The 20,706-nt window shown below is 41.5% G+C and overlaps 1 protein-coding gene across 8 annotated transcripts in view; it reads right to left on the bottom strand.

Annotated features, from left to right (window-relative positions):
- Positions 1 to 20,706, bottom strand: part of CHDH (choline dehydrogenase) — a 38,894-nt gene that overhangs the window by 13,632 nt on the left and 4,556 nt on the right. For 7 of the 8 annotated variants that reach the window (XM_077858537.1, XM_077858532.1, XM_077858535.1 and 4 more), the window contains exon 2: positions 20,280 to 20,350. The gene's annotated coding sequence lies outside the window, so the exon portion shown is untranslated. Of the gene's footprint in view, positions 1 to 20,279; positions 20,351 to 20,659; positions 20,698 to 20,706 lie in introns of those variants that run through there. The other variant, XM_077858538.1, reaches the window with a different exon arrangement.

Below are 20,706 nucleotides of genomic sequence, written 5' to 3'. Positions count from 1 at the left end.
ACTTAGCAGAAGTAGTTCTAAGAGGGAAGTTTATAGTAATACAGTCCTACCTCAAGAAAACAGAAAAAATTCTCAAATAAGCAATCTAACTAAAAAAAGAAGAAACCTAAAGTCAGTAGAAGGAAGGAATTACTAAATATCCTGGCAGAAATAAATAAGATAAAGACTTAAAAATAAAACAATAGAAAAGATCAATGAAACTAAGAGCTGGTTCTTTGGTAAGATAAACAAAATTGATAAACCTTTAGCCAGATTCATTAAGAAAAAAAAGACTCAAATTTTAAAAAATCACAAATGAAAGAGAATTTACAACTAACACCCAGAAATACAAAGGATTGTGATATTACTATGAAAAATTATACACCAACAAATTGAAATATCTAGAAGTGGATAAATTCCTAAAAACACACAATTTTCCAAGACTGAATCAGGAAGAAATAAAAATCTGAATAGACCTATTACTAGTAATGAAATTTAATCAGTAATGACAAAACTCTCAACAAACAAAAGTCCAGAACAAGATATTTTCACAGGTGAACTCTATCAAACATTTAAAGCGTTAATACCTATCATTCTCAAATTATTCCAAAAAATAGAAGAGAAAGGAATGCTTCCAAATTCATTCTATGTGGTTGACACTACCCTCATACCAAAACCAGAGAAAGACACTATAAGAAAATTATAGACCAATATCCCTGATGAACATGGTTGCAAAAATCCTCAACAAAATATTAGCAAACCCAGTTAGCAAACAATACGTTAAAAGGATCATTCACCATAATTAAGTGGGATATATCCCAGAGATGTAAGGATGGTTCAACATTTACAAATCAATTAACCTGATACACCATGTTAACAAAATAAAGGATAAAAATTATATGATCATCTCAATATATACAGAAAAAAACATTTAACAAAATTCAATACCTATTCATGATAAAACTCTCAACAAGGTGGGTAGAAAGGCAGCATACCTCAAGATAATAACGGCCATATATGACACACCCACAGCTAACATCACAGTCAATGGTGAAAAGCTGAAAGCTTTCTCTCTAAGATCAGGAACAAGAGAAAGATGTCCACTCTCGCCACTTTTATTAAACATAGTACCAGAAGTCCTGGCCACAACAATCAGAGAAGAAAAAGAAATAAAAGGCATCCAAACTGGTAAAGGAAAAGTAAAACTGTCACTATTTGCAGATGGCATGTTACTATATATATATATTTATATTATATATTTATATTATATATAAAGCCCTAAAGATTAAAAAAAAGCCCTATTAGAACTATTAAATGAATTCAGTAAAGTTGCAGGATACAAAATTACTATACAGAGCACTGCTGAGTTTCTATACACTAATAATCTGGCAGAAAGAGAAATTAAGAAAATAGTCCCATTTACAACTGCATCAAAAAGAATAAGATGCCTAGGAATATATTTAACCGAGAGTTCAAAGACTTGTACTTTGAACTATAAGGTATCAATGAAAAAACCTGGAGACAACACAAAGAAATGTAAAGATCTACCATGGTCATACGTTTAAATAATTAATATCCTTAAAATGTTCATATTTCCCAAAGCAGTCTATAGATTCAGTGCAATCCTTATCAAATAACCATAGTATTTTTTACAGAACTAGAACAAATAATTCTCAAATTTGTATGGAACCACAAAAGATCCTGAATAGCCAAAGCAATCTTGAGAAAGAACAAAGCTGGAGGGATCATATGCCTAGATTTCAAACTATAGTACAAAGCCATAGTAATCAAAACATTATGGTACTGGCACAAAAGCAGACACATAAATCAATAGTACAGAATAGAGAGCCCAGAAATAAACCCACGCTTATGTGGTCAATTAATCTATGACAAAGGAGGCAAGAATAACCAATATACAAAAAAGACAGTCTCTTTAATAGTGTTGGGAAAATGGGGCAGCTATGTTGAAAAGAATGAAACCAGGCCATTTTCTTATACCATACACAAAGATAAACTGAAAATGGATTAAAGACCTAACTGTAAGACCTAAAACCATAAGAATCATATAAGTAAACATAGCCAATAAATTCTGACATCTGCCTTAGCAATATTTGTCTGTGTTGATCTCTCCAGGCAAAGGAAACAAAAGCAAAAAGAAACAACTGGGATTACATCAAATTAAAAAGCTTTTGCACAACAAAAAAGCTTTTTAATCAACAAAATGAAAAGGCAAGATATTTGAGAGACAAATGAATGGTTGGAAGAAGATATGTGCAAATGATATATCTGATAAGGAGTTAATATCCAAATATATAAGGAACTTCTACAACTCAAGACCAGAAAAAACAAATAATCTGATTTTAAAAAGGGCAGAGGACCTGAGTAGACATTTATTTCTAAAAAAAGACATACACATGGCCAATAGATACATGAAAAGATGCTCAGCGTCACAAATCATTAGGGAATTGAAAATCAAAACCACAATGGGAAATCCCCTCATACCAGTTAGAATGGTTACTCTCAAAAAGACAAGAAATAACAAGTGTTGGCAAGAAAAGGGAACCCTCATGCGGTTTACAGGAATGTAAGTTGGTGCAGCCACTGTGGAAAACAGTATGATGGTTCCTCAAAATATTAAAAATAGAAATACTATATGATCTGGTAATTCCACTTCTGGGTATATCCTCAAGGAAAACAAAAACACTAATTTAAAAATATATATGTACTCTATGTTTATTGCAGCATTATTCACAAGAGCCAAGATATGAAAGCAACCTAGATGTCCTTCGATAGATGAATGGATAAAGAAAATGTGGTACCACAATGGAATTATTAGTCATAAAAAAATGAAATCTTGACATTTATGACAACATGGATGGACCAAGAGGGTATTATGTCAAGGGAAATAAGTTGGACACAGAAGGACAAATACCATATGATTCCATATGTGGAGTCTTAAAAGGAAAGCAAACAAAAAACAAACAAACTCATAAATATAAGGAAGGAAAAATACTAATTGGTGGTTGCCAGAGCTTAGGGATAGGGGATAGACAAAAATAGGTGAAGGGGATTATGAGATACAAACTTTCAGTTATAAAATAAGTCACGAAGATGAAAAGTACAGCACAGGAAATATAGTCAATAATACTGCAATAACATTGTATGGTGGCAAATGGTGACTACATTTATTATGGTGAACATTTTGTAATCATTTAATTCTTGAATCAATATATTATAAACCTGAAACTAATATAATATTGTATACTTAACTAAAATTAAAAATAATATGTATTCAATATAGAGACATAAAAGAGCAAGAAAAAGAAATGACTCATTATCAAGAGATAGTCAATAAAACCAGACTGAGGGAGGACCTGTCCAGATGTCAGAACTGTCAAAGACTTCAAAATAATCAAGTTCCACTTTTTAAAAGATTTAGTTGAAAAGGTGGACAATATGTTGAACAGATAGGTGACTGCAGCAAAAATTGGAAACTACAAAAAAAAGGGACAAACAGAAATGTTCAAAATAAAAATATCAGAAATGAATAATTTGTTCGGTTACAGCAGAGAAGAGAGTAAGTGAAAATGCAAATTAGATTAGTAGGAACTATCCAAATGGAAATATAAAATGAAGGAAGAGTGAAAGAAAGAGGAAGAGAGAACAGCTAAGAGCCATGGGATGATATCAAACTATTTAGAGTTAAGACCATTGGAATCCCATCACCCAGACGGGCACTGAGGGGGGCACTTGACGAGATGAGCACTGGGTGTTATACTATATGTTGGCAAATCGAACTCCAATAAAAAATATACCCCCCAAAAAAATCATTGGAATCCCAGTAGGAGGAGAGGCTAAAAGGAAAAGGGGAAGGAGGAGTGAGGGGCAGAGGAAGAAAGGGAAGAGAGAGAAGAGCAAGAGAAAAAGGCAGAGAAAAAATTTTTTAAAGCGATCATTGCTGAGACTTTCCCAAAATTAATATAAGACAAAACATCACAGATCCAAGAAGCTTAGAGTATCCCATGCAGATTTTTTTTAAAAAACACATCTCACACACACACACACACACACAAAACACATCTCGCTACATCATAGTCAAATTGCAGAAATCCTACGTAAAAATCATCAAGACAGCCAGCCAAAAAAAAAGAAACATGCACAGAGGAATAAATATAAGAGTGACAACAAACTTCTCATCAGAAAATATGCAATCCAGAAGATAATGGAGTGACAACTGTAAAATACTGAAATGAGGGGGGAGGGGATCCAATAAACTTAAAACTCTCTATATCCATTCTCTTTCAAATATGAAGGAGAAAGACATCTTCAGAGAAACAAAAGCTGAGGGAATTTATTGCCAGTGGATCTGCACTGCAAGATATGATACAGGAAATTCTTCATGTAAAAGAAGTATGACACCAGAAAGAAATTTTACAAAAGAAAAAAAAAAAAAAAAAGGGACACCCGGGTAGCTCAGTGGTTTAGCACCTGCCGTCAGCCCAGGGTGTGATCCTGGAGTCCTGGGATTGGGCTCCCTGCATGGAGCCTGCTTCTCCCTCTGCCTATGTCTCTGCCCCTCTCTCCCTGTGTCTCTCATGAATAAATAAAAAAAATATTTTTTAAAAAAGCAATGGAAATGATAAAAATTTGGCTGTATGGGTTTCTTATGACTGTTATAACAAATTACCATAAACTTGGTGGCTTAAAACAACACAAATTTATTCTCTTACAGTTCTGGAGGCCAGCAGTTTGAAAGCAGTTTCACTGGGCTAAAAAGTCAAGGTGTCATTCAGGGCCTGTTTCTTCTAGAAGCTCCCTAGAGGAGAATGCATTTCCTTGCATTTTCTAGATTCCAGGGGTCACCTGCATTCCTTAACCTCTTGCTTCTGTTGTCACATCTTGTACTTCTGTATTTGTATCTGCCTCTTATTAGGACACTTGTGATTACATCACTGGGACCACCTGGACAATCCAGGATCATCTCTCCATCTCCGCATTATTAATCTCATCTGCAAAATCCATGTTGCCATATAAGGTAACATATTCACAGACTCCAGAGTTAGAACATGGATATTATGGGAGGCAATCATTAAGCCTACCACAGTGGGTAAATACAACTTTTTCCCCTTGTTTTTATTTGTATTTTGTAATCTAGGAATTATTATATATTTTTATTCAAGAATAATTAACACAATGTTATGTTAGCTTCACATGTACAATATACAATATAATGATTCAATAATTCTATACATTTTTCAGTGCTCATCAAGATAAGTGTCCTCTTGGGATCCCTGGGTGGCGCAGCGGTTTGGCGCCTGCCTTTGGCCCAGGGCGCGATCCTGGAGACCCCGGATCAAATCCCACGTCGGACTCCCGGTGCATGGAGCCTGCTTCTCCCTCTGCCTGTGTCTCTGCCTCTCTCTCTCTCTCTCTCTATGTGACTATCATAAATAAATAAAATTTAAAAAAAAAAAAAAAAAGATAAGTGTCCTCTTAATGATAGAGAACCAAGGGTTGACAGAAGAAGTGGAGTGAGGGCTGGGCTAATTGAATGATGGGCATTAAGGAGGTCACTTGTTATGATGAGCACTGGATGTTATATGTAAGTGATGAATCACTAAATTCAACTCCTGAACTTAATATTATATTATATTAAACTAGAATTTAAATAAAATTTGAAAAATAATCAAGGGAATGTAGTATAATCCTACTAAGGATCTAGTTTATAGCAGTTATAAAGAATTTTTATAATAAAAACTTTCCTTGGGGCACCTGAGTGGCTCAGGGGTTGAGCGTCTGCCTTTGGCCCAGGTCGTGATCCCAGGGCCCTGGGATCAAGTCCTACATCAGGCTGCCCGCAGAGAGCCTGCTTCTCCCTCTACCTATGTCTCTGTGTCTCTCATGAATAAATAAATAAAATCTAAAAACAAAACAAAACTTTACTTAGAAAAAAAGATAAGTGTAGTCTCAATCTTCTTTATCTTTTTCACCCATCCCCCAACCCACCTCCCTACTAGCATATAAAATGGAATATTACTCAGCCATAAAAAAGAATGAGATCTTGCCATTGGCAACAATATGGAGGAACCTGGAGAGTATAATGCTAAATCAAAGAAGTCAGAGAAAGACAGATAACATATAATTTCACTCATGTGGAATTTAAGAAACAAAGCAAATGAACAAAAAAAAAAAAAAGAGAGAGACCAACAAAAAAACAGATCCCTCTTATTTTTAATCTCTTCAGAATATAATTGGGGATCCCTGGGTGGCGCAGCGGTTTGGCGCCTGCCTTTGGCCCAGGGCGCGATCCTGGAGACCCGGGATCAAATCCCACGTCGGGCCCCTAGTGCATGGAGCCTGTTTCTCCCTCTGCCTGTGTCTCTTCCCCTCTCTCTGTGTGACTATCATAAATAAATAAAAATTAAAAAAAAAAGAATATAATTGACTGTCTAAAGCAAAAGTAGTAAAATATACAATAGTTTATATATGTGGCATTAAAATGTACACAACAATAACAGCACAAAGAGTGGGATGGGGAGAAATAGAAGTATACTTGTATCAGGCTTTTAAACCATACACAAAGTGGTACAATATTATTTGAAGGTATACTGTGATAAGTGAAAGATAGATACTGTAAACCCTATCACAATCACTAAAAATTAAATAAATAAAACAAGAATTGTAGCTAATAAGTCAATAGTAGAAATAAAATAATATAGAATAATCAAAAGAGGTACTAAAACGAAAAAGAGATAGTACAAATAGCAAAATGTTACATTTAAATCTAACCATATCAGTAACTGCATTAAGTATAAATAGTATAGACACTCGAATTACAATGCAGATTCTCAGATGAAATTTGAAAAAAGCAGGAATCAAATATATGCTGTCTACAAAAAAAAGCTACTTTCAATACAAAGACATAATAAAAAAAGGAAAAAGATGTACCATATAAATAGCATATCAAAACAGTATACAAAAAAAAGGATTAGAGTGACTATACTAATATCAGACAATGTAGACTTCAGTACAAAGAATATTATCAAGGTTAAGAAGACATTTCAAGATGACAAAAGGGCCAATTTATCATAAGAACAAAATAATTCTAAATGTGTATGTGCCTACTACAGCTTCAAAATCATGAAGCAAAAATTGATAGAAAAGGAGAAAATAATCAATACACAATCACAGTTGGAGATCTCAACATTCCCCCTTTTCAGTAAGAGATAAAATCTTTAGGCAAAAAAAAAATCAGTAAGAATACAGAAAACTTAACATTATAAGCTAAACTGACTGAATTAACACTTCCTATTGAATGCCTAAACAACAGCAGAATACATGTTCTTTGCAAGTATACCTCACCAAGGGAGACCTTACTCTGGGTCATAATAAAAATTTCAACAAATGTAAAAGGGTTGATATGATACAAAGCATGTTCTCTGTCCACAAAAGAATTGATTTAAAATAAATACAAAATATACATCTGAAAAATCCGTAAGAAATCAAGCAACACACTTCTATATAACCCATAAGCCAAAGAAGAGATCACAGGAAAAATTAAAATTAGCAAATGTTTGAATTGAATGAAAATGAAAACACAAGAGACCAAAATGTGTGGAAATCAGGTGAATTCCACATATTGAGGAAATATATGGCATTATGATGCTTATATTAGAAAATTCGGATCTCAAATTGATGATCTATACATTTGCCTTTAAAAAATCAGAAAAAAGAAAATCAATCCCATAGTAATCTAATAAACGTAACAGCAGAAATAAAATTGAAAACAAATTTAAAAGTTGAAAAAATAAAACCAAAATTTGGTTCTTTAAAGCAATAAAATAATAAACCTCTACTCAAAGAAAAGAGAGGTAACACAAATTACCAACATTGGCAATGACAGAGGAAGTATCACTACCTATTCTACAGATAAGTAACAGACAATATAAGGATAACATGGAAACTTTATGCCAAAAAATGTGATAATTGAAAGACAAGATTATCAAAGCTCACTCAAGAATTATGTAACCTAAGTAGCTACACATATCTATCAACCTAAGTAGCTACACATATCTATATTCAAGAGATTGAATTCATTATTTAAACTCTTCTCACAAAAAAACAAAAACAAAAACCTTTAGACATCATTGGTAAAACCTAAGAAACATCCAAGATGGAATAATAGCAATTCTACAGAAAATAGAAGAGTAGAGAACACTTTCCCACTCATTTTTATAAAGCCAGCATTATCTTGTTACCAAAACCAGACAAAGACATCACAAGAAGATTACCCACCAATATCCATCATGAACAAAGATGCAAAAACCTTTAATAAAATTTTAGCAAATCAAATCTAGTAACATACCTCATAACCAACTAGAGTTTAACCCAGAGATGCAAAGTTGGCTCAACAGTAGAAAAGCAATGTATTTCATCATACTAAGAAACCAAAAAAGAAAAACCATATAGTCATCCTAATGCAGAAAGCATTTGGCAATATTCCATATTCCGTCCATAAAATCTCTGTGTACCCAGGTAATGAAAGAGAACTTCCTGAATAAAGAGCATCTATGAAATACCTACAGCTAACTCTGTACTAAATGGTGAAAGGCTAAAAGCATTCCCCCTGAGATCAGGAACGAGGCAAGGATATTCACTCTTACCATGTTTATTCAACCTTGTGTGAAGGTTCTAACCAGAATTTTAAGGTTAATTAACTATTATAAAAGTAAGAGGCATACAGATTAGAATTATAAACATCCTTATTTGCACATAACACAATCATCTACAATAGAAATCCCCAAGGAATTTACAAAAGCGACTTGGAATTAATAAATGAATTTTTGCAAGGTCACAGGATACAAACAAGGTCAATGTACAAAGGCAATTGTATTTTTATATACTATTAACAATTGGCAATTTAAATGTAAAAAATGTAATAAAGGCAGTTTATTTTTTGATGTTTGACACTGACAGCTTCATGCTCCATTCCTCCCTCTTGCCCTATACATGGACAAGTCAGTAAGAAAGCCCTGGCATTCCTGCACTGGGGGGGGGGGGGGGGGGGGGGGCGGGGGGCGGGGCTGGGGTGGAAGGGAGTGAGTGGGTGAGATCTTCAAACCATCCATATATAGGAATCTCCACTTTGGTCCCCCCTCTCCAACCATAATAAAAACCAGAGCCATTCATCCTTCCTTTCACTCAAGCCATCCTGGAGCAACTTGGATGTCTGCAGTGCTCTCCCCAGAAAGCCCCATTAGGGAAAAATAAGCCTTTTCATAGGCTCTTGATATATGTGTGGTATCATCAGTCTCAACATTCAAACAAATTCTACTGGTGGTAGAGTAGGCTTGCCCCATCTTCTGTGGGGCAACCACAAAACAGAACAATACTATTTATAAGAGCATCAGGAAATATGAAATACTTAGGAATAAATTTAACAGAATACGTGCAAAACTTATACAATGAAAGCTATAATTGATAAAAATTGATAAAAAATTTAAATAACCTAAAAATAAAAAAGAGCATGTACAGGAAGACTAACATTGTTATGAAGTCAATACTCTCTAAATTGATTTATAGATAAGGTGCAATGCAATCAAAACTCAGCGGGGGGGGGGGGTAGGGTTGTAGAAATTGACATGCTGACTTCAATACATATATGGAAATACCAAGGCCACAGAAAGTTGTAGTAAGAGTCATTATGAAGAAACTCCACAGAACAGTGAAAATGAAGGGCCACAGAACTTCACATCAACATGAATAAATCCCAGGAATATATTCAAATATAAAAAGCAAATTATGCATGGTATGACCTAAGACTTTTATACAAATACAGTTCTAAAACATGTAATTCATATGTGCATCCAACATCAGAGCCCCAAAATATATGAAGTAAACATTAAGAGATTTGAAGGGATTAACAGATAATTCTATAGTAATCAACAGAGACTTCAATACTCAGATTTCGATGGTGAACAGAATAACAGATCAACAGGCGACAGATGACTTAATTAACATTACAGAGCCACTGGACCTAGTAGATATACACAGAACACTCCGCCGAGCAACAGAACATACATTCTTCTCAAGTGCACATGAAGCACTTGACATTTGTTATGCCACAAATCTTAATAAATTTAAAACTATTGAAATCATACAAAGTATATTTTCTGATCATACTGGAATGAAAATAGAAAATAATATCAAAAGGAAAACTAGAGAATTCTCAAATATGTGGAAACTAAACAACACACTCTTAACCAACTTGTCAAAGAAGAAATCACAAATGATATTAGAGACAAATGAAAATGAAATCAATATACCAAAACTCACAAGATGGAGCAAAAGCAGTGCAAAGAGGAACATTTTTAGTTGTAAATGCATACATTACATCTTAAGATACTAGACAAAACTAAACCCAAAGCTAGCAGATGGAAGGAAATAATAGATTAGAACAGAGATAAAAAATAATGATCAGAAAACAAGAGAAAAGCAAGCTAAAAGTTGGTTCTTAAAAAAAAAAAAAAAAAGACAAGCCTTTAAGTAGATTGGATAAGATAAAAAGAGAGGATTCCAATTAGTAAAATCAGAAGTGAAAGTGGGGACATCTCTATGATTTTACGGCATTAAAAAGGATTATAAGAAACCACTATGAATAACTGTAGGCCAACAAATTAGATGACTCAGCAAATTCCCAGATATACACCATGTACCCAAACTGAATTATGAAGAAACAAAAAATACTAATAAGCCTATAACTAGGACGTCTAAAATAAAATTTAAAGAAAGGAAAATAATGAGTGTTGACAAGGATGTAGGGAAATTGGAACCATTGTGCACTGCTGGTTGGAATGTAAAATGGCACAGTCACTGCAAACAAATAAAAAAAAAAAAAAAGTTTGGTGGTTCCTCAAAAAGCTAAACATAGAACTACCATATGATGGCAGTTCCACTCCTAGATATATACCAAAAGAACGGAAAGCAGGGTCTCAGATACTCGTACCTCAGTGTTTTTAGCAGGATCATTCACAAAAGCAAAAAGGCAGAAATAACACAAGTGGCCATCAACAGATGACTGAATGAGCAAGGTTGTGATATGCCGAACCATGGGGTGTGACTCAGACTTAAATAGAAACAAAGTTCTAATACATGCTACAACATGGATGAATCTTGAAAATATTATGTGAAGTAAAATAAGTCAGTAACGAAGGGACAACTGTTGTATGGTTCCACTTGTATGAGATAAATTCAAAGAGACAAAAAGATTAGAAGTGACCACGGGGTTGGTGGGGAGAGCAAATTGCAGACACACCTGAGATATGGCAGGTTTGGTTCCAGATCGATGCAATAAAGTAAATACCACAATAAAGTGAGTCAAATGATGTTTTTGGTTTCCCAGTGCATATAAAAGGTACGCTTACCCTAAACTGTAAGTCTATTACGTGTGCAATAGCACTATGCCCCCAAAAAACAACGCGTATATCTTAATTTAAAAATATTACTAAAAAATGCTAACCATCCTCTGAGCTGATAGAGACATGTCTTTTGGCTGGTGGGGGGCCCTGCCTCCGTGTTGATGGCCACTAACTGATCGGGCCGGGGGTGCTGAAGGCTGGGTGGCTGTGGTGATTTCTTAAGTAAGACAACAGAGAGGTTCGCTGCATTGAATGACTCTTACTTTCACAAATGGTTTCTCTGTAGCATGCAATGCCATCTCATGGCATTTCACCCTCTTTGAAAATTGGTGTCGGGACGCCTGGTAGCTTAGCAGTTGAGCATCTGCCTTTGGCTCGGGACGTGATCCTGGAGTCCCAGGGATGGAGTCCCACATCGGGCTCCTGCATGGAGACCACTTCTCCTCCCTCTGCCTATGTCTCTGCCTCTTTCTGTATCTCTCATGAATGAATAAATAAAATCTTTTTTTTTTAAATTTATTTGTGATAGTCACACGGGGGGGGGGGGGGGGGCGCAGAGACATAGGGCAGAGGGAGAAGCAGGCTCCATGCACCGGGAGCCCGACGTGGGATTCGATCCTGGGTCTCCAGGATCGCGCCCTGGGCCAAAGGCAGGCGCTAAACCGCTGCGCCACCCAGGGATCCCCAAATAAAATCTTTTTAAAAAAATTGGAGTCAATCTTCTCAAATCCTACTGCTGCTTTATCAACTAAGTTTGTGTGATATTCTAAATCCTTTGTTGTCACTTCAAAAATTATCACAGGATCCTCACCTGGAGTAGATTCCAGCTCAAGAAGCCACTCCCATTGCTAACCCCTAAGAAGCAACTCCTCATCAGGTTTTATCATGAGATTGTAACAGTGCAGTCCCATGTTCAGGCTCTGCTTCTAATTCTGGTTCTCTCGCTGTTTTCTCTACATCTGAAGTTACTTCCTCCAAGGAAGTCTTGAACCCCTCAAAGTCCTCCATGAGGGTGGGAATCTACTTCTTCCAAACTCCTGCTCATGTTGATATTTTGATCTCTTCTCATGAATCACACATGGTCTTAATGGCATCTAGATGGTGAACCCTTTCCGGCGGGTTTTTAATTGACTTTGCCCAGATCCGTCAGAGGAATCACAGGGTATGGCAGCTAGAGCCTTACGAAGCATATTTCTTAAATAACAAGACTCAACAGTTGAAATTACTCCTTGGTCCATGGGCTGGCGAATGGATGTTGTGTTAGCAGACAGGAAAACAGCATGAATCTTGTTACACATCTCCATCAGAACAATCTGGTGACCAGGTGCTTTGTCAATGAGCAGTAATATTTTGAAAGGAATCTTTTCTAAGCGATATGTCTCAATAGTGGGCTTAAAATAATTAGTAAAACGTTTTGTAAAGAGATGGGCTGTCACCCAGGCTTTGTTGCTCACTTACAGAGCACAGAGTAGATAAGCATAATTCTTAAGGACCCTAGAACTTCCTGAATGGTAAAGGAGCATTTGCGTTACCTTAAACTCACCAGCTACATTCAACCTATAAAGAGTGTCTGCTTGTCCTTTGAAGCTTAGACGCCAGGCACTGACTTCTCCTCTCCAGCTCTGAAAGTCCTAGACGGCATCTTCTTCCCATACAAGGCTGTTCTATCTACACTGAAAATCTGGTATTGAGGGTAGCCACCTTCATGAATTATCTGAGCTAGACCTTCCGGGCAATTTGCGGCAGCTTCTACATCAGCACTTGCTGCTGCTACACCTGGCACTTTTTGTTGTTTCCTTAAACCCCATGAACCCACCTCTGCTAGCCTCACACTTTTCTTCTGAGCTTTCCCACCTTTCCCAGCCTTCACAAAATTGAAGAGAGTTAAGGCCTTGCTCTGGATGAGGCTTTGGCTTTAAGGAAATGTTATGACTGCCTGGATCTTCTCTCCCGACCACTCAGACTTTCTCCATCGCAGCAACAAGACGTTCCACTTTCTTATCATTCATGGGTCCATTAAGTAGAACTTTTCATTTCCTTCAAGGACTTCCTCTGCGTTCACGACTTGGCTGTCTGGCTCAAGAGGCCTAGCTTTTGGCCTGTCTCAGCTTTCAACTTGCCTTCCTCTCTAAGCTTCATCATTTCTAGCTTTTGACTTAAACTGAGAGATGGGAATCTCTTCCTTTCAAAGGCCACTGGAGGGTTATTAATTGGCCTAAGTGCAATGTCGTTTTGCCCCAGGGAATAGGAAGACCCAAGGAGAGGGAAAGAGAAAAGGAATGGTGGGTCGGGGGAGCAGTCGAAACACACAACATTTATAGATGAACTTCACCACCGTATACCGGGCCTGGTTCGTGGCACTCCAAAACAATTACAACGGTAACACCAAAGATCACAGACCACAGATCACCATAACAAATAATAAAGTTTGAAATACTGCGAGAACTACCAGAATGTGACACAGAGACATGCAGTGAGCAGGTGCTGGTGGAAAAATGGCACCAAGAGACGTGCTTGACGCAGGGTTGCCGCAAACTTCCATTTGTGAAAAACACAGATCTGCGGAGCACAACACAGCAAAGTGCAATAAAACAAGGTATGCCTGCCCACATCGTTTCGCGGGTACACAACTTCTGTTTGAGGTGACGGGACATTCTGGAAATGGATAGTAGCGATGGTTGCACAGCACTGTGAAAGCACTTAATGCCCCTAAATTGTACTCTTAAAAATGATTTAAATGGTAATTTTTATGTTATGTTTTATGTTTTTGCCATAATAAAACTGCAAAAGACCCTCCCATATCACATGCTACACAATTGCAGATGTTGTTGTTGGGGGATTCAAACCTATGACAGAGGAAAGGGTCAGGAAGCCCAGGATGTTGCTTCCAAGCAGGGCGGTCTCAGGTGTTCTCACCTGCACCTGCCATGCTGTGACTCTTAACCAGTGGCAGGGGCATGTACATTCATAGAGCTCTGAAGGTACAGACCTTCAGACAGCTTTGAAGGCCTGAAATAATTGGTATTAAAAGTTGACAGGATTAGGAAGCAACACGGTAGCTTTACCAGAAGGCATCAGGCCTACTGTGGAGAAGTGAAGATAAGCCTCTTATTCATGGGATGACAGCAGGTCACTTACTCTCCTTGACCTCACCTCCTGTCACAGCTCTGCCTCCAACACTCCCCTCCACATGCCCCACCATGAAAGGACCTTTAATTGCTCTCCAAGTTCTGGGTCTGACCTCCAACTAGGGCAGCATCTCTCCAGCCTCTGGGGAGCGGTAGACTAATGTACGGCCTATCTGGGTGGTCCCTTCCTCTGTTGGAACTACGAAAGTCCCTCAGGCACCTCTGCCTCCCAGTCCCCAGCCCAGGATTTGCTGAATAATGGAGACCAGAGAGCACAGGGCACTTGCCTGCTTTCACTTCCCCTTCTCAGGATGCATGTGGTCCAGCTCTCCGCCCCACACCACGAGGGGTAGGCTTTCTTTTTCTCTTCAGGCAGGCTTGGTGCCCAGCCCCCAGAACATTTCCCTGCTCCTGAGATCCCTCTGCGGGAGCTGGCTCCCTCCTCCCCTCAGAAGGCCCAGGCCTTGGGCTGGCAGGAGCAGAGTCTCACTCAGGCTCCTGGTTCACAGTGTTGTTATAGGTACGGGCCCTATAACACACTCACTTTGTACAAGGGAATGAGGGGGTGGGAGGAATGGGGTTGCAGAGAGAGGGCTCACTACCCAAAGGGGACTCCTTGGGGTCAGGGACCCCTAATCCCTGGTGCAGTGCCCCCTCGGGCTTCCAGACCAGGTGAGTAGGTACACTGATCCACAGGGGGCAGGAGTCACAGGGAAGGAGCCCCGGAACTGGTCATGTGGAAAGTGAGGGGTGGGGTGGGGGTGGATGTAAGGAACGTGAGAGAAAGCCAGGATAGCATGTGGGTTCATAAAGTGTGGGGGGGTCAGTGGATGGGGGGTCCTGCCATAGGCCAGGTAGCATCCAAGGCTTCCTTCTGAGTCTAGGTGCCTATATCCCTGACCTGCCCTGTTTGCTGGAACCAACCCTGGCTCTGTTTAGGGCCCTTGTCTGTCCGCTCCTGGGCTCTGAGCAAGAGAGGAAGGGGCAAGAGGAGACGTCCATCTGTTCTGCCTCCCAGTCCCGGGGAGAAGACCCTCATGCTACACTGGTCTTCCCGGGGCATCAGGCAGCCACATCGAACCACCCCTTCCATCCGGCCAGGCAGCTTGGAGCTAGGCACCTGGTCCCTCTGACCCTTCAGTCTGGAAAGCAAGAATCTGGTCAATTCAGGCCCTTCCTCCTACCCTCATTTCAGTGATGGACACAGCAGGTGGGTCAAGCGCAGATGAGTGATAGGCAACAAATGTAGGAGCCACCTTATGCCATTAAGTATCGCTAGAGGCCTTTGTCACCATAGTACTCAGTAGTGACTAACAATTCTCGTTTCAAATTCTTAAATCAGTAGGTGAAGATGTGTATTAAATAATGTGCCAAATGTCATGGTCAGAATTTCTTGTAGAATGACAAATTCCCATGTAATTTTGAGCTTGTGACCAACTGCATAGGAAGTTCGATCATTTTGGTGGTGTCAAATTGCAAGAGAAATGTACCCAGAATAAAATGCTTACTTGTCCTCTCTAGAATACCCACGCTTGGGACAGTCGGCCTCCAGAGTCACACAGCTGGAGAACTAATCAAACCCTCTGACACAACACTTGTAACAGGTTCTTCACAATTTCTTGGCATGCACGTGTGTGTGTGTGTGTGTGTGTGTGTGTGTGTGTGTGTGTGTTTCCTTTGTAGCTTGTGTTGTGTGCAGTGAGCTGGGCTGGTCAGACCCTTTGGGCCTCTCAAGTCCAAGCTTTCATAGGTAACCCAAGAAGAGATGACATGACTCTGGAGAGAGACCAAGCAGGCTCAGCTAGGCTTGAGGTATAAGACCTGCTTCAGCCTTTGAGAAGCTCCACTAGGGCAATGATTCTGCTTGGGGCACCACAGAGCGTGTAAACCCTTCTAAAAGGGAATGGACACATGAGGACTTCAAAGGTGCAGCCCTTTGTTTCCATCTCACTTCTAGGAATTCAACCAGAGGAGAGCTCTTCATGACTACAAAAAAATACAAACGTAAGAGAGCTGTCCCGTGTTGTTTCTGCTGGAAACCAATGATAAAAACCTAACTGTCCACCACTAGGGGATGGCATAGGGAAAAAATGGGCCCATCCACGTGAAAGGACCTGTTTACTCTTTTAAATAGTGACTGTGTAGCCTTCTCACTGTGGATGCAGCCTGAGCAGACCCAAGTACACGGCCCGGCTCCTTCTGACCATCGAGACCCTTGATGCCCAAGGAGGGACTGGCCTTCACACCTGTCTCTCTGCCCTCAGGCCGGGATGGTGACAACACTGCCAAGAGAATCACAGAACGCATGGTGGGGACCACAGGCATCCTTGCCTCTGTGGCAGTGGCTGCGTGTCATTCTCAAATGGAGGATTCAGGTCAGATTGCCTGCCTTTAACCTGACCATCTATCTAGTCCTGGCTTTGGCCTGCTCTCCCTGCAAGACCTCCAATAAGGTTCTCACGTCCAGGCTAGGCTTTGTGTGGGTGGAATGGACAATGCTCCGTAGCTGCCTTTGTCTGACCAGGAAGCTCCCTTCAGCTGTGGGACCAACCAGAGTGATCATTATATTAGTAATAGCAAGGGCAGCTGCCCTGTCCTGAGCACTTTACATGGGTCCCCATGCACATTCAATCCCCCAGACATGTGGGTGGGGATGGAGCATGGGAAGGGGGGGTCTTCATCCTCCTCCTCCTCCTCATGATCAGTCTCATGTCACAGAAAGGCAAACGAGCCTGAAGGGTGGAGCCCCTGCACTGTCTCAAATTGGGAGCCAGGACACCCCCACCATAGGCCTAAACAACAAAACCACATCACAGGAGCCAAAAAGTCATGGTGACATGAGAAGAGTGCAGGACACCATATGCCGACACCAGAGCTCTGGAGGCCAGAAGCAGGAACGGCTCAGCTGCTTTCCTGCAGCTCAGCAAAGTCTTCCCAATGGTACAACCATTGGTACAACCTGTGGCAGGCTGAGGTGAGTGCAGGGTGATGGCCCAGGGTAGGAAGAGAGAGATGAGTCCTGGCTGGGAGGTGATGGTCTAGTGAATAGCCCCGGGGAGCTGCCTCCTCCCCTTCACTGCCACCCCTAAGCTAGGCCACCCCAAGATGGCACAATGATGGCCCTTCCTAGGGCACCATGGCTCCTTTTGTCCCAAGAGCCCTGCTTATTCTGTCCCCTGCCCGCTCTACCACCTTCCACCCCACCATGAGCCTTGCAGTATGGGTTCCAGGTGCACAACCATCCTCTCAGAATCCATCACCTAATGGCCTGGTGTGGGGGGCAAGAGCATCTCAGGCTTGCCACTGAGCAAGAGGGTGCCCCTCTAGACGTTAACTCCCCTGAAATCTGGGCTGCACTAGCCCAGGTAAGTGGTGCTCTATAGCAGAGAAGTCTGGGTGAAAGTAGCGGTGTTGGGGGGCACCTGCTGGAGGTAAGCACAGGTAAGTCTGGGCCGAAACCAGGGAAGGGCTGAGGGCACAGAAGATCCCGGGGCCTTGGCTCTTATGCAGAAGTGACGTAACACCAAAAACAGGGATGCTCCCCCCATCCAGGGTGTTGAAGGCCTTCCTTGGGCCACACACAGTGAGGACGCAGAGGCTACCAGGTGGCCTAGTAGCCACGGGTTACCAAGATTTCCACAGGCCGGACCTGCCCACAGAGCTGTGATGGGATCTGTTCACATACAGACAGCAGTAGGGGGAGCTCAGGGCTTCCAGAGCCAGGCACACAGCAAGTGCTCAGTACGTGCTTGTCACTTGACTAGTATATAAAAATACATTGTTCGCTCCAGCAGAAGAGGCAGACATGGAAACTGAGGCACAGGGGGCCAGGGACTTCTCTTACAAGGCCTAGGGCCAGCACCTCTGAATCTGTCCACTTTTGTCCACCCCACAGACACCTGCCGGGACCTGGTCCATCACCTCCCACTGGGACCCCTCCTGATAGTTCCTGATGGCATCCCTGCCACCAGACCCCCTCTGCACTCTTGCCTACAGTCTGCACCCCCCCCCAGCAGCTGGGGGAATCTCAGAAGGAAGGGGAGCCCCCAACTAGCAGAGGGTCAGCTTGGGCCTCACCAAAGTGATGAATCACACAGAGAAGACAGAATGACCAAAGCTCCCTCGTGTCCAGAGAGGGTCCGAATGGGAGGACACAGTACCGCCTACTGTACAGGCCGCTTGTAGGAAACGGGCCTGAGTCAGGAAGGAGCAAAGGCCCCCGGGCGCCCCCCCCCCCAGGTTAATACAGGCAGGCCCAGCAGGAGACCCAGCAGTCACCCCTCGCAGTCCCTGCGCAGCGCGGCTCCTTCTGCCCACAGAGCCTGGCCCTGCAATTTAATAAAACCACCTTGCTGCACCAAAGACGTCTCGAGAATCCTTTCTGGACTGTTTGCTCTGAACCTCATGTTTCCACACCCCCACCCACCACCTCTTTCGGCAGAAGGCCTCCCCTCTGCTGTCCCACCCACCGCTGCCCTGCTGCCCTGCGGTGCATTCAATCAACTTCTAGCTCCTCTGAATTCTTTTACCTCCTGCACCACTGACTCCAGTCCATTGCCACCCCACATCCAGGGGACCCCCATTCCATCGGGAGACACACCACACCTACAAAATATCCTCACCAAAAAACTCAAACCCGAATCTGCTCACACTTCTAGATCTACCCACCAATTCAGAGGAAAGTCAAGGGAGCATGGGATAGCACCCCCCCACAGCCCCATCAAGGGAAACGCCATATATTTATTTCTTCAACAACAAATTCAAGTGAAAAATAAACAAGACAAAGAGAGCAAAATCTCTGAGATAGAGCAAAATCTCTAGAATAATGTGTGGATCTTACTTAGATTCTGGGAATGTGGGCAGCCCTGGTGGCCCTGGTGGTTTAGCGCTGCCTTCAGCCCAGGAATGATCCTGGAGACCCAGGATCGAGTCCCCGAGTCGGGCTCCCTGCATGGAGCCTGCTCCTCCCTCAGCCTGTGTCTCTGCCTTGCTTTCTGTGTCTCTCTTGGATAAATAAATAAAATCTTAAAAAAAAAAAAAAAAAAAAAGATTCTGGGAATGTGAACACCTGCTGGGCTTTTGAGGATATTAAGGAAATCCTTGCTTGTCAGATTTGACCTTGGCCCTGTAGTTACATTGTTTGAAACCCTCTTTCAGGGGCCCCTGGATGGCTCAGCGGTTGAGCTACAGCCTTCCGCTCAGGTGGTGATCCCGGAGTCCCCAGATCGATTCCCCACATCGGGCTTCCCGCGGGGAGCCTGCTTCTCCCTCTGCCTGTGTCTCTGCCTCTCTCTGTGTGTCTCATGAATAAATAAAATCTTAAAAAAAAAAAAAAAAAGTATCTCTTTCAGGAATACATACTAAAAAAATCGAAAGGAAAAAAAATACGTATTTGGAGTTTGGTTTACAATCACCATAGGTATGACTGGGGAGACAGACCTAACAGGATCACACCCTCCCTGAGATGGGCAGGTGGAACTCAGGGACACCTCCAAGCTCATTTTGTTTCAAACTTTCCATAATAAAAGAGAGTTGTTGCTGCTGCCCCTCTGCTTTAAGGCTGAAACATCCCTGCCACTGGAGTGAAGGAAAGAAAGGAGGGTGGACCAGAGAACCTCCCCCCACCACACCCCAGGCAGGGGACCGGGTCTAGGCTGAAGGATTCCCAACCATTCCCCTGCAAATCCAGGCTGCCTCCCTCCTCTTTCCAGCCTGCTTTTACACAGTTTTCAAACCTCAATTAAAAAACACCCACCTCACACCCAGCTATGACAGGATTCAGGAGAACCGGCCGCCAGCACCAGCCCACACGCTGCTGTGGATTGTCTGTAAAAGATAAGCACAGCATCGAAAGTCAGAGTTGAGAAACTTTAACAGTAACTCCACACAAAGCCTTTATGTCGGTTGGGTCTCCTGGCAAGGTAATGGGCTTCCAAAAAAGGAAAGAAAGATCACTGGTTGTGATCCTGGGGTTTGCAGCCCCAAAGCGGTCACCCCTCTTGGTTTATTGAGGCCCTCTGGATCTCAGTTTCCTCATCTATAAAATGGAAACAGAGCCACCCCTTTCGTGGGTTTGTTAGGAGAGCAAAAGGAAGTCAGAGCCAAAAACACCCTTTGATAAATGAAAAGTGCCACCTGTCACATTCAAAGCGTGGCTGCAGTCCTGTCCTCGCCCTACTCCC

Source organism: Canis aureus, chromosome 19 (assembly GCF_053574225.1).
Source record: "Canis aureus isolate CA01 chromosome 19, VMU_Caureus_v.1.0, whole genome shotgun sequence".
NCBI classification, from domain to species: domain Eukaryota; kingdom Metazoa; phylum Chordata; class Mammalia; order Carnivora; family Canidae; genus Canis; species Canis aureus.
The sequence above is the reverse complement of the archived record's forward strand: the minus strand, read 5'-3'. Positions and strand labels throughout refer to the sequence as shown.